The following is a 14,246-nucleotide window of genomic DNA, read 5'->3' as shown; positions in this document are numbered from 1 at the left end:
CAATACCGTAGGTCGGTCTGCAGACCGATCCACGCTTTCTAGATCATCGCTGATCGGTCTGGCAGACCGATCAGGAGCTAATCTGATTGGTCCCCAGACCGATCAGATGTCGCTCTTTCCAAATGCGCACAGCTTCTGATCGGTCTGCGGACCGATCAGGCACTAATCTGATCGGTCCCGAGACCGATCAGATGTCGCTCTTCCCAAGCGCTTACAGCCTCCTGATCGGTCTCCAGACCGATCAGTAAAATCACAGTAGACTACTGATCGATTTCTGATCGGTCTGCAGACCGATCAGTAATCGCTCAGTAGCCACTGATCGATTCCTGATCGGTCGCCAGACCGATCAGGTGTCCAAGGTTTCACTGGATCGGTCTGCCGACCGATCCAGCTTCTTGACTCAGTCCGGGTCGAGCCCTCTCTGACCTAGTCCGGAGAAACGAGCTCCCTAGCCCTCTCCGACTTCATCTGGTCCTAGAGAACGAGCTACCGAGCCCTCTCTGACTTCGCATGCCAAGCTTCCTTCTTGGACTTTTCAACACCAGATGTCCGATCACCCTTGATCCATCTAGATTTTCCCTTGCCTAGCTTCACTCACCAGGACTTGCACCTAGCTTCACTCACTAGGGTTTTCACCTAGCTTCACTCACTAGGACTTGCACCTAGCTTCACTCACTAGGGTTTTCACCTGGCTTCACTCACCAGGATTTCCAATCTGCCTGGCTTCACTCACCAGGACTTTCCAACTGCCTAACATCCCAGTTAGGACTTTCTCAATCAGGTCAACCAAGTCAACCTAGATTAGTAATTAATCTGAGTTAAATATCTGATACAAACTTAAATCAGTGTCACCAGCAAAACAACATCCAGGTCAGATTGTATCAACAATCTCCCCCTTTTTGTTGTTTGACAACACGATTTAAGTTTAGATCAGAAATGCTCATATACCCATAATTTTTAGGGAAATCAGGATCCTCCCCCTAAGACGGATATACTTTAGTTATCTTCTCCCCCTTTTTCATATTGACTCGATGAAGTCAATTCATCACTAAACTTAACTTAGTCGAATAGGTGCGAATTAGGTAAGAGGATTCAAAAAGACTCAAAGTCAGCCTCTCCCCTAAAATCAACCTTTCATTCATTTCTAAACTTAGTTATCTTCTCCCCCTTTGTCAAACACCGAAAAGGAGCGAACAAGATAAGATAACTTAAAGAGCTCCCCCTTAATCCATACTGTCTTCTGCTTAATCCCCCTAGAATTCCTTCTAAGTGTATTATGAGACAGTGATAAATGAATAAGAGACATACAAAACAAGGCATATCAGTAGCATATTAAAAACCAATAAGGAGCAAGACATAAAGAAAGAAAATAAATAGCATAAATAGATGAAATGAACAAGCATCCAGGTCAGACATAAAATATCCAACAAGCAGCATCCAAAAACATAGACAGTCAAAATGAATGTATCAATCAATGTCCTCAACATGAGGAACATCATCATCATCTGCGGGAGGCACGTAATCCTGAGGCGGCATGCTGGAGATCGAAGATGGATGGCCCGAGAATCGCTGCGGAGGTGGGTAGTTGGCCATCCAGCCCAGAAGTAGCTGCTGCATCACCAGCTGCTGACTGCGCAAGTCATCGTAGCGCTGGTCGATCCGAACACGCAGTCCATGGAGCTCAGCAGCCAGTAGCTCATCCTGTCGATCAAAGCGACTCATCAGCTCGGCGATCTGCCAGCGCAGATCAGGATCGGTCTCTCCATCGTCAGCAGGAGGAGGAGCAGCAACAGGAGCAACCTGTCGTGGAGGTCCCCGTGGTAACTCACCTAGTGCCCTCCCATCCTTCCACCGGACGTCCCCATTTTGTCCTATGATTCCAGACTTGGAAAATGCCCGCTTCCCAAGCCTGCAATCCTGTCTGACCATCTTGATTATTCTACCCTTAGAGACATCAACCTGAAGGGTCTCGAGCCAGTCTATAATTATATGCCCATAAGGCATATAAACAGTGTAGCCGCTCGGCTCACTATAGGAGACGATCGAAGAGTAGATGCTAGATACGATGTCAAAGTCGAGACGCCGACGCAATCCATAAAGCATCAGGCAATGATATGGTCGGATCTCAGACAATGGTTTAGATGTGATAGGCAGAAGGCAGTTTGTGACAATTTTAGTCTTGAGGAGATAATCTCAAGGCTGCAAAAGTAGGAAATTCAACATCTAGCTCATCAAGGCCACCCAGTCTAGGTTGCCTGAAGAAATACTCATAGACGGAGTCAGGTGTGACATCAAAAGGTGAGGGTAGGGGGTCTGGTAGATCAGGAAATATCGAGAAGACATTACCGGAACACCTCCGACAATCGAGATACTCAAAGAAGGATACGAAATTGAAATCAAGAGTCCGCTTAGCAACTCTTGTTTTATAACCTGCTTCATTAGGAATCTTATGAAGGTTGTTATAAAACTCAGAGACCAAGTCATAGTTGATATCCCGTTCTAAGTAGACAAGTGAGTCAAGATTGTAGTAGGAAATAGTTTCAGACACAGTTGGGCAAAACTCGTCCATGAATTTACGATCTACAGATCTACACGGGAGTAATTTGAAGGTTCTTAGTCTAAAGGCTTCCTCAAAATTTTGGTTCGGGAATCTGCCGGAGACAGCTGGTTGAGGACGGGAAGGAGCCTTAGACTTTGACTTAGCTGGTGACTTAGAGGTACCCTCACCCTCACCCACTGGTTTCTTCCTAAGGTGTAACAATGTGAACCAATAGGGGAAATAAGTGAGCACCGGAGCCCCCGAAACAAAAAAACCACAGTTATGGTGAGAAATGAAATCGAAATGCCAAGTTCTAGAGAGGTAAGGAGTTACCTTGGTGCCATTTAGCTGTTGGCTAGAGCTTCGGCTAGGGTTCTGGCGTGAAAAGAGAAGAGAAAGGAAGAGAAGGAGTAGGGAAGAGTCGGCTAGGGTTCCGCGTGAAAGAGAAAAAGAAAGGATCGGGAAGACTTAAGGGTTACAGATGGGTGTACAGTGAAGAAATGATCGGACGGTTGTCTGATCAGGAGGTATCAGGAGCCTCCTGATCGGTCCATGGACCGATCCAGGAATATCCTGATCGGTCTGTCGACCAATCAGGAAACATCCTGATCGGTCGGTAGACCGATCAGAGAATGATCAGTGGCTTTCCTTGCATACTGGATCGATCTGATCGGTCTCCGAACCGATCAGGGACCTCTCTGATCGGTCTGTAGACCGATCAGAAAGTGATCAGTAGCGGGTTCTAGCGTGCCAGGCTGACCTGATCGGTCCGTAGACCGATCAGTGTCTGATACTTAAACCTCTCCAGTAATTTCAGTAACTGAAATTCATAGAGATAGTTCGATAATTCGTGGGATTTTCTCTAGGAAAACTTTCAGGTTCAGAACCTAGAACCTGGAGGATCTACAAGCATAACGATTACCTAAGGATTATGGTCTGAACTTGTTTATAGCCCTAAAATTGCAGACATTTAGAAAACAAACAACTTAAGGCATGAAAGCTGAAATTCTTGATCCTTGTTATGTTCAGTTTCAAGTTTGTCAAAATATGTCAAAATTTCTTCACCAACTTGTCCTATTTTTAATCAACATCAGGAAGGTATCAATCAAGGGTATCAATCAACACATCAACAAGGTTAGATGATTCCTAGACACAGATCCAACCAAGATTCCTTGGTTGGAATATATGAGTAAGATCTAGGAGTCAAATACACATGAATTATGTAATGGCCTTCCCCATACTCAATTAATGTCTCTTCAACCTAATTATTCAAGGGATGCATGATACATTTTGAATAATTTGGTTGTTCCTAGCATCTCACCCCATTTCTAGCAAACAAAAATATTTTGTTAAACCTTATAGTTTGTGTGAGATGTTCCCAAGTTGCCCAAATTATTGTCCCAATTACTCTTGTCATTTTACTAGTCCTTATTGATCATGGTGAAGTTCGAATGACCTAAGGAGCCAAACACATTCCCAACTCCCTCCTTAAATGACTAAATTCATTCTCCGGAAGGGGTTTGGTGAAAATATCAGCTAGGTTTGACTTTGACTCAACATATGTGAGTGCAATGTCTCCCCTAGCTACGTGATCTCTTATGAAGTGATGACGCACTTCAATGTGTTTGGTCCTCGAATGATGGACTGGATTTTTAGTTAGGTTGATCGTGCTAATGTTGTCACATAGCACTTGTACACCCTTATAAGAAAGTCCATAATCCTCTAGGGTGTGTGTCATCCACAACAACTGTGATACACTCTCTCCCATGGCAATATATTCGGCCTCGGTCGTGGAGAGAGCAACACAATGTTACTTCCGACTTGACCAGCTAACTAAAGATGAACCTAAAAATTGGCAGCCCCCACTAGTACTTTTCCGATCCAATTTGCACCCAGCATAATCGGAGTCGGTATAACCTATCAAGTCAAAAGACTCAGTACGTGGGTACCAAAGACCTACTCTAATTGTGCCTTTAAGGTATCTCAGAATTCTCTTAACTGCAATTAAGTGAGATTCCTTGGCACAGACTTGATACCTAGCGCACATGCCCACAGCAAAGAGTATGTCCGGTCGACTAGCTGTGAGATATAGAAGACTACCAATCATGCTTCTATATTGCGTTAGATCAATTGGTTTTCCACTCTCATCATTGTCAAGGCGAGTGTTTGTCGCCATTGGAGTGGACACTTCCTTAGAGTCACTCATATTGAATTTTCTAAGCATCTCTTGAGTGTATTTTGTCTGATGGACATAAATTCCATCTCGAGTTTGTTTGATTTCAAGTCCGAGGAAGAATGTCAACTCTCCTACTAGACTCATCTCAAACTCACTTTCCATGTGAGAAATGAATTCATTCAAATAGCCCTTGTTATTTGAGCCACAAATTATGTCATCGACATATACTTGGGCTACAAAAATGTTTTCACCATCTCTACGTAGAAATAGTGTTGGGTCTATTTGACCTCTTACAAATCCCTTCTCTAGTAAATAAGTTGACAGCCTTTCATACCAAGCTCGAGGTGCTTGTTTAAGCCTATAAAGAGCTTTCTTGAGCTTGTATACGTGGTTTGGAGCTTCGGTACTCACAAACCCCGGTGGTTGCTCAACATAGACCTCTTCTTTGATGAGACCGTTTAAAAAAGCCAATTTAACATCCATTTGATAGAGCTTGAAACCTCTATGTGCAGCAAAAGCTAGCATTAAATGAATGGACTCTAATTGTGCCACAGGAGCATAAGTCTCATCATAATCGAGGCCTTCGACTTGACTATAGCCCTTGGCTACGAGTCTCGCCTTGTTCCTTACGACTTCTCCCTTTTGATTTAACTTATTTTTGAAGACCCATTTAGTTCCAATAATGGTGGTCTTCTTAGGTCTAGGAACTAAGTCCCACACTTGGCTCCTTTCAAATTGACCTAACTCATCTTGCATAGCTAAGATCCAATCAGGATTGTGCAATGCCTCATCAACTATTTTTGGTTCAATCTTTGAAATCAATGCGACTTCATTAGACTCATTTCTAAAGAATGACCTAGTCCTAACCCCTTGTTGGATATCTCCCACAATCTGGTCTTGGGGATGACTAGAGGCTAACCTAGACTGCCTTGGTGTTGGCGGTGCCTCATGAGTGGTCTCACTCGTCACAGGCGAGGACTCAGTATCAGGCAACGAGTCTGCCTGAGTTCTTTGTTGCCCTTGCTCATCATCATCAGAGTCAATTTCGACTCTTTCCATGTTTGGATCATTCAAACCTAGCCTTCTAAGTTCGAATTGAATTTCTTCTACATTCCTTGATTGATTATCAGGGATTTCTTCGAAAGCTACATCCGAGGACTCTTCAATCAATTTAGTCCTCTCATTGTAGACTCGATAGGCTTTGCTGGTAAGAGAGTACCCGACCAGTATCCCTTGATCAGCCTTAGCCGTGAACTTCCCAAGATGATCCTTGGTGTTCAAGATAAACACCTTACAACCAAACACCCTAAGATGTTTAATTGTAGGCGGTTTCCCAAACCAAAGTTCATGGGGAGTCTTTCCTAAAAACCTATGTATTAAAACTCGATTTTGCACATAGCAAGCTGTATTCACAGCTTCAGTCCATAAGTAGCTCGGTAGTGAGTACTCATTGAGCATGCTTCGTGCAGCCTCTTGTAGGACTCAGTTCTTTCTCTCCACAACCCCATTTTGCTGTGGGGTCCTTGGAGTAGAGAACTCATGCCTATATCCCTTTTCTTGACAAAACTCTAAAAACCTATGATTTTGAAATTCCCCACCATGATCACTTCTAATGGTTTTAATTGTTGTCAATTTTTCATTTTTAGTTCTTCTACAAAAAGAAATAAAAATATTTATAGTTTGGTCCTTATGTTTCAAGAAGAAAGTCCATGTGTATCTAGTAAAATCATCAACGATTACCAAGCAATATCTACTTCCATTCAATGATATTACACTACTGCAATCAAATAGGTCCATGTGCAATAAATCTAAAGCAGTAGATGTACTTACGGTGCTTTTACCTTTATGAACAACTTTTGTTTGCTTACCCTTTTGACATGCATCACATAGTTTGGTCTTGTGGTACTTGATGCTGGGTAAGTCTCGCACTAATCCTTGGTTGGCCAACTTCCGGATGTTCTTCATGTTTACATGTGCCAACCTTCTATGCCATAGCCAAAACTCTTCTTCTTTCGACATGAAACACTTAATCAAAGCATTAATAGCACTTTTAAACGATACTTGATAAATATTATCAACCCTTGTGCCTACTAGTACATTGTCAAGTGTGTCAATGTGTTTAACCAAACATTGACTCGAATGAAATTCAATTGTGTAACCCGTATCACACAATTGACTGACACTTAGGAGATTAAAAGTCATCCCCTTGACTCGAAGGACATTCTTGATATGGAGACATTCGGATATATGAATGTCTCCAACTCCTACAACCTTAAGGCTACCATTATTACCAAAAGACACATTACCTCTACTTTTGTTTTGAATAGTTGTAAACAGTGATTTGTCCCCGGTCATGTGCTTGGAGCATCCACTATCAACAAACCAAGTTGATAGATGCTCCCCCTCGACCAATGCCTACAAGACACGGAAGATAGAGGTTTTAGGTACCCAAATCTTGGGACCTAATGCTTCTACAACGAAAGACCTAGGAACCCATGCCTTGGTCATACCTTTCCTAGTTCCATGAGCCCTAGAAACATGTGATCTACTATTTTGAGTTCTAGACATTAGAGAAATGAAACTCGACTCCTTGGGTTGATACCCTAGCCCGGCCTTGTTGTAGACTGCCCTTTGGGCATTTAGAATCATGTCTAGAGTCTTAGAGCTAGTTGAGAACTTCTCAAGCATTTTCTTGAGTTTCTCAACCTCACCCTTTAAAGCCTTGTTCTCATCCTCAAGGACTTCTAGATGTAGGTCATCGACCTCATCTTCCCTAAGGGTCCTTAAGGTTTTACTTCTTCTTTTAACAATTTATTTTCTGTTTTTGACTTTTTAAGCAATGTAGATAAGTGAGTGATAGTCTTATAACACTTTTCTATATGAGAAGAGGTTACCTCTTCATCATCCGACGATGATGAAGCCGCGGTTGAAGCGTCGCTCGAATCTCCCTGGCTTCCGGAGTCCGAAACCTCCCTTGCCATGAGTGCTAATTGTCGTGTGCTCTTTTCCATCTTCTCTTCTTCCTCCGATGAGCTTGATGAGGACTCATCCCAAGTGGCCTTGAGAGCCTTCTTCTTATTGACTCTTTCCTCCTTCTTTTTGGCTCGTTCCTCCTTCCTCTTTAATTTCGGACACTCGCTCCGAATGTGTCCTTTCTTGCTACACTCATAACATATAACATTAGATTTATCAAAATTTTGATCATTAGTTTTACCTTTTCCTTTGTATCTTCGGCTTCTTCTCATAATCCTTCTTACGAAGTTCGCCATCTCACTTGATGATGATCCACTTTCATCATCGGATTCGGAGGAAGAGGTGGATGAGGAAATCTCCTTTTCCTTCTTCTTTTCCTTCTTCCTTCTTCCATCCTTGCTCTTTGGTCCTGCAAATAAAGCAATACCCTTCTCTTTTTGACCTTTGTTAGCAAGCTCATGAAGTTCCATCTCACAGAAAAATTCATCTAGTTTAACAATGGAAAGATCCTTGGATACCTTGTAGGCATCTACCATAGATGACCACAAGGCATTCCTAGGAAAAGATTTAAGAGTGTACCTTACTAGATCGCGATTCTCCACTCGTTCGTCCACAGAGTGTAGACCGTTGATGATCTCCTTGAATCTCCCATGAAGTTCACTTACCGTTTCATTGTCCTTCATGGTTAGATTTTGGAGCTGATTCAAGAATAGGTCTCTCTTGGCAATCCGAGAATCTCGAGTTCCCTCTTGGAGCTTGATGAGTTTGTTCCATAGGTCTCTTGCACTCGAGAACGGACCTACCTTGACGAGTTGGTCCTTGGCGATTCCACATTGCAAAGTGACCATAGCCTTGGCATCGGCTTGTGCTTTGCGGAGTTGTTCGGTAGACCACCTTGACGAATCGAGTTCCTTACCTTCTTCATCCTTTGGTGGTGTGAAACCTTCCTTGACTGAGAACCACATGGCAATGTCGGTCTTGAGGTAATACTCCATGCGGCCCTTCCAATATTGAAAATCTGCTCCTTCGAAGTAGGGTGGTCGATTTGTGCTAAAGCCTTCCTTCATAGCCATCCTTGTTTGCTCTTTTGGGTGTTAATCCGAATCAAAGAGCCCCTTGCTCTGATACCACTTGTTAGGATCCTTAGATGGCTAGAGGGGGGGGGGGGGGGGAATAGCCTCTTTGAAAACTTAAACACAATCTTTCTTAAAGAAAAACTTGTTAGCACAGCGGAAGTAGAAAACTAAAACGAAGGAAGAAAAACACACACAGCAGACACAAGGATATACGAGGTTCGGGGATAACTTGCCCCTACTCCTCGGCGTGTCCGTAAGGAGGACGACTCCTTGATCTTTCGGTAGATCACACCCCGGACAAAATCCGGCTAAAGATGTCTCCTTCTCGGTGGAGCAACCTCTCAACAGAGTCTCAGTTGATTATAGAATTAAGTACAAGACTTACAGTGGCTGAGAAGATTAATCAGATGAGCTTACAGCCACGCGGAGAAAAAACAGAGCAGAGAGCGCACAACGACCTTCTTAGCAAGGAGCTCACAGCTTCACCAACTTGCTTTCTCAAAGGATTGATCGAAGAGAAACAGAGAATTCAGTTCCTTTTCTGAACCTCTCTTCTTCCTTCTTATGTCTCTCTGCTTTACTGGCTCGAATCACCGCCGCCTGCAGAATCGCTGCTGCCAACAAGGCGTAGCCAATCACCTCTCCTCCTCATCTGGTTCTCTGAACCCATGCCAATGGAAATCACTGGCGTCTCTGGATACGAACCAATAAGTAGAGGTCAAACTGAGCGCAGCCCAATCGCAATCAGATTTGTCAGTGAACGTTGATGCCTCAAATGCATCTGTTGCAGCAAATCACAGTGAAAAGAGCACTTGTCTTCTTCTCTTAATGAAGCTCAATTTGAATTCAACCATGAGAGTGTGACCTGCAATCTGCAAGCTAAAAAGACTCACAGCAGATGGTTAAAAACAGATGGGTGAAAACAAATACGACAATCAGAAAAAGTGCATGCAAAACAAACAATATCGTGGGTCGGCCCGCACCGATCCACGCCGATCATCGCTGATCGGCGGCGATCGATCAGAGCTAATCTGATCGGTCCCGGACCGATCAGATGTCGCTTCTATGCGCTGCTCGATCGGTCTGCGGACCGATCAGCACTAATCTGATCGGTCCCGAGACCGATCAGATGTCGCTCTTCCCAAGCGCTTACGGCCTCACGATCGATCTCCGGACCGATCAAAAATCCATGAGACATCGATCGATTTCGATCGATCAGCCCAGATCGAGAATCGCTCGAGCCATCGATCGATTCTGACGGTCGCCGGACCGATCAGTGTCCAGATTTCACGGATCGGTCCGCCGACCGATCCAGCTTCTTGACTCGGTCCGGGCCCTCTCTGACCTAGTCCGGAGAAACGAGCTCCCTAGCCCTCTCCGACTTCATCTGGTCCTAGAGAACGAGCTACCGAGCCCTCTCTGACTTCGCATGCCAAGCTTCCTTCTTGGACTTTTCAACACCAGATGTCCGATCACCCTTGATCCATCTGGATTTTCCCTTGCCTGGCTTCACTCACCAGGACTTGCACCTAGCTTCACTCACTAGGGTTTTCACCTAGCTTCACTCACCAGGACTTGCACCTAGCTTCACTCACTAGGGTTTTCACCTGGCTTCACTCACCAGGATTTCCAATCTGCCTGGCTTCACTCACCAGGACTTTCCAACTGCCTAACATCCCAGTTAGGACTTTCTCAATCAGGTCAACCAAGTCAACCTAGATTAGTAAATAATCTGAGTTAAATATCTGATACAAACTTAAATCAGTGTCACCAGCAAAACAACATCCAGGTCAGACTGTATCAACATTGCCAACCTTCCCGTTGGACTTACCTTTGCCCAATTTCCAATTAGGACTTTTCCCAGTCAAGTCTCCTGTCAACCTTTACCTACTTGACTTCTCTCTTGCCTAACCTCCAGTTAGGACTTTCCCAGATGCCTAAACTCCAGCTAGGACTTTCCCATTGCCTAAACTCCAGTTAGGACTTCTCATTGCCTAACCTCCAGTTAGGATTTCACCATTGCCTAACCTCCAGTTAGGATTTCTCCACTGCCTAACCTCCAGTTAGGACTTCCAGATGCCTAACCTCTAGTTAGGACTTCCAAACGCCTAACCTCCAGTTAGGACTTACCTAGTTAAGTCTCCTGTCATCCCTGACCTACTTAACTTGCCTTCTTCTCAACCTGGTCAACCCTTTAACCATTTCCACAATCGGACGATTGCCCTAGCAATCTCCATATATTGTCAAACAGACGATTGCCCTAGCAATCTCCATATATTGTCAAACATCAAAACTCAAATCCCGACTCAAGCTTGACTCAACTCAAGCTTAGTCAAACTGGTCAAACTTGACCTAGGGAAATTACCCCAACAGTTGGCACCTCCAAAAAATAACCAACCCGGCAGGGTAATTAGGATTAGCTTAAAAAGAGACTAAGTTTAACTTGACCTACAGTGCTGGTGATGTTTTGGATGATAGTAGGTTAGGGAAGCTCAGTCTATGCATGTCTAGGAAGATATGACTTCGACCTGGTGCATGTGGCTAAGTGGAACTAACTAAAGCTATCCCTTTCAGATCTTAATAAGTTAAACCAAGGTTTTATATTAAATTCAGTGGATAGGACTATTTGGAAAACCTCGAAGGCATGGTTACTCTAATGATGTCACTACAAGAAAAACCCTTATAGACATCGGTGGAACAACATCGATTTTAAGCAAAAATCGATGTCTTTGAGTATTTTACACCGATTTTTCCAAAAGCCGGTGTCTATGAGCGCAGATTTTCGCTCATAGACATCGGTTTTTTAGCTGATGTCTATGAGCGCCTTTTTTTTTGTTAATAGACATCGGTTTTAACAGCGGTTTTTAAAATCCGGTGTTAATGAACCAAAAATAATAATTTAATTTTTCCACCAGCCCAAATTTATAACACTTCACAAAGTTATCTCGAAACCTAAATCAATATCGTAAGCAGGTTTTATTAATGTGAAGCGGGCAGGCAGTGGCAGTCGGGCGTAACCGCGACTCGAACCGTCTACCACACAACGCCTCTCCTCCTACCTTCCCCTTCCCCCAAACCTAAACCCATTCCCATCGATCTCTATCACGATGGCATCCACGAAATCCTTTCGCCACCTGCTTCTGCTCCTCGCCGTCGCCCTCCTCTCCCTCTTCCGCCGAGTCGTCGCCGCCGCCCGACGCCTGCTCTCCTTCGTCTCCCTGCGCGAGTTATTGCTCCACCTCTCCTTCCTCCGCTGCGGTCTCCGACCCGTCACGCTCGACCTCGGCCACGCGTCGCTGCACATCTGGGGCCCCAACCCCCGCGGCGCCAGCCGGAAGCCTGCCCTCCTCCTCATTCATGACTTCGGCGGCAACTCAAAGTGGAAATGGGAGCGCCAGATCGGGGCCCTATCCCGCTCCTTCGATCTCTATATCCCGGACCTCCTCTTCTTCGGCAGATCCCGTTCCTCCTGCGCCGACCGTTCCGTGGGCTACCTGGTGCGGTGCGTCGCGGAGGCGATGCGCCTCCTCGGGGTCGCCCGGTACTCTGTGATGGGGATCAGCTACGGCGGGTTCGTGGCGTTCCGCCTGGCGGAGATGGAGGCGGAGTCGGTGGAGCGCGTGGCGATTCTCACTGCTGGAATCTGCATGTCACCGGAGCAGTTGAGGGTGATGTCTGCAAAAGAGAAGAGAGACGTGTGCGAGCTGTTGCTGCCGTAGAAGGCGGACGATCTGAGGGCCCTCGTCAGCCGGTCCATGTACCGCCCCCAAGTGCTTCACAAAGTTAAAGCACTTCACATTTTCTAAGGCTCTCTTTTCTATAGGGTTATTTAATCTAGTTGTTCTTCCATAATTCATCAAACTAACAAGTTATATGATACACAGGATTCAGTAACTGTTATAGGATATCCACTTGGTGGAGATACAATCGCTGTGACAAAGGGTGTGGTATCACGAATTGAGGTTTGATTTCATGAAATTGTGATCATAAGCTTTTAGTATTTTTTTGGTGAATTTTATATTCTTGCTGAGATTGTTTTATAGATGATAAATTGCTGACTTAAGTGTTATCAATTTTAAGTTGGTTGAAAATTTTAGAACATGGTGTCCAAATGAGTTTTTTTAATATTAATCACTTTTTTTTTGCTTCTGTTTCATGTTAGTATGCTCATGGATCCTCTGATCTGCTTAGTATTCAGATTGATGCTGCAATAAACCCTGGTTGGTAACTCAACCTACTTTCCTTGCTAGAAAGATAGCATTTTATTTTTTAGATAGTTGGATGTTATTGCACCACTTTCTCTGGCAAGGTACAGATATATTCTTGTAAAAGCATATTAATGTTGTCAAAGAAATGTACTTGTTTTGCAGGAAACAGTGGTGGTCCTACCTTCAATGATCGTGGTGAGTGTATTGGTGTGGCATTCCAGGTATTCCTTCTGCTAAATCTGCCTTTTATTTTCCCTACTTTATCTATTCCAAACTTTTCAAAAATCTTTTATAGATTAACTTTGTCCCAGAATAATGTTTAACGGAAATACATCTGAGTACTGCTTTTGCACCTAAATTAGCATTCTACCTTCTTTCATATCTCACTAGATATTTCATTTAGGTTTTCAGATCTGAAGACACTGAAAATATTGGATATGTTATTCCAACCACTGTGGTTTCTCATTTTCTTGATGATTATGAAAGAAATGGGAAGTATACTGGTAAGCTGACATCAGAAAGATTCTATTTTGATAGATCTTGTTCAGAATGATTGTTAGTTATAATTATCTAATGTTTTCCACTAGTTTGATTGGAGTTCCTAGCTAATTGATATAGAGAATGCAATACCTCTGATACCTATGGCTATTCTGATTAAGCTGTAAGTATGCTAGTTAGACTACCTGGGTCCACTTCGCGTGATTATGACTTATGTCTTCATAAAGATTTAAATTTATACCTTTGTAAGTTTGGTTGTTAAATTAATTCTTTGTATGTTATTTAAGGTAATATAGGTTTTTTTTTTTTTTTGCTTCTCACATCATATTGGAGTTATTCACTTTAATAAATGCATGTATAGATTAGGGGTGCAAATGAATCAAATCGAGCCGAATAATATGAAAATATTGATATTTGAGTTCAAACTCAAAAAATATATATGATATTCGAAGCTTGAAAATACAAATAATTTTGTCCCGAGCTCGATTCAAAATAAATTTCGAGTTCGATTTGAATTGATCGAACCTTGATTTGAGCATATTCGAACTATAATTCGAAATGACTTAAATTCGAATTTTGTTCCAATTATTCAAATCTTAATTTGAATATATTTAAGTTAAAATAATGTTAAAATAATTAGAATTCAATTCGAGTTCGGCTCGCGAGCAGCTCGTGAACAATCTAACAAAATATTATGGGTTCGAATTTGGCCCGAAAAAATTATTGAACATGTTCGAGTTCTGCTCGAATTCAATAATTTCGAATACGAATCAAAT

At 43.3% G+C, this 14,246-nt stretch overlaps 1 pseudogene; it reads left to right on the top strand.

The window, feature by feature from the left end:
• Positions 1-11,871: 11,871 nt before the first annotated feature.
• LOC122042351 lies at positions 11,872-13,288 on the top strand (annotated as a pseudogene).
• Positions 13,289-14,246: the final 958 nt, after the last annotated feature.

Source organism: Zingiber officinale, chromosome 1B (assembly GCF_018446385.1).
Source record: "Zingiber officinale cultivar Zhangliang chromosome 1B, Zo_v1.1, whole genome shotgun sequence".
Lineage (NCBI taxonomy): Eukaryota > Viridiplantae > Streptophyta > Magnoliopsida > Zingiberales > Zingiberaceae > Zingiber > Zingiber officinale.
This window is presented reverse-complemented; position numbering and strand designations above follow the sequence as displayed.